Raw genomic sequence first — 965 nt, forward strand, 5'->3', positions numbered from 1 at the left:
GAGGGGGGGGGGTAAAGATTTCTTTGATGAAATTAATATAAGGACGTTCCGACAGGCTAAAGAGAGGCACCGTTCGCGCAAAATATAAACTGGCTGCATTTGTTATTACTGTGTTGCAAAGACGTTTTTGACGAATAGAATATATTCTATAAGGATGTTGCAACATTCACAAACGAGGTGCTAATTGCCCCTACCCCATCCTTAACCCTAATGCAAACCAAGGAGTAAGCAGGCATGCAATCCTTAGTCTTCAGCTAGGTAGACAATGGTCTGGCACCATATTACATGTATATTATTTTTTTGCGTGTCTTCTCTACCCTGTCCTACTTCCTTGTTTCTTCCATTCTTGTTGGCCTTCTCACCACACCATCAGTAATTCTGTATGAATTATGAATGCATGACTGGATGAAAACGAAAGCAACATTAGCGGTTAAAATTACGAAATGTAGAAAGTTTTAACACTAAGAGTTAGAGTATGTCTTTTCACGTGAACGATATGCACCAAAAAAAGAAGCTAATTTAAGTGTCTCCGGTGTTTTGAATTAGAATGCGGTGCAAGAGTAGAAGTTCACTTAATAAATGCTCCTCGGAAGATTTTGTAACGATTCATTATTCACAAAGGGTTTTAAGTTAAATTAGTAGTCTTACCTAAATCAAAGACTTCCTAACAAACTCCACGCAAAACTACATCTCCCGAAGCCTTACTGCGTGCCCTGCTGTGCCATCCATTACCACGAACTGTAATTTTAGGCTTTGGCCTAGCATAACAATATGTCTGTTCAGATTTTAAAATAGACAGCTGGAAAATCCTATGCAGTTGACTGGAAGTGGCTGTACTGAGGAATAAATCATGACGAAATTTAAACCTTGCGCTTGCAGTAAAAGTTCTGCGCTGCTGAACACCATACATACATGGGCCTACATCGGCGTCTGTTGTGCAGCGATATGTATGTCCGTGTGTGTGT

At 40.0% G+C, this 965-nt stretch overlaps 1 protein-coding gene across 1 annotated transcript in view; it reads right to left on the reverse strand.

Moving 5' to 3' along the window:
- The window catches only part of LOC106012242, a gene marked incomplete in the record, with an annotated part of 8,986 nt that extends 8,021 nt beyond the window's left edge, over nucleotides 1-965 (reverse strand). The window contains 1 exon segment of the mRNA XM_035970667.1: nucleotides 649-965.

The sequence above is a fragment of the Aplysia californica genome, unplaced genomic scaffold (assembly GCF_000002075.1).
Source record: "Aplysia californica isolate F4 #8 unplaced genomic scaffold, AplCal3.0 scaffold00303, whole genome shotgun sequence".
Taxonomy (NCBI): domain Eukaryota; kingdom Metazoa; phylum Mollusca; class Gastropoda; order Aplysiida; family Aplysiidae; genus Aplysia; species Aplysia californica.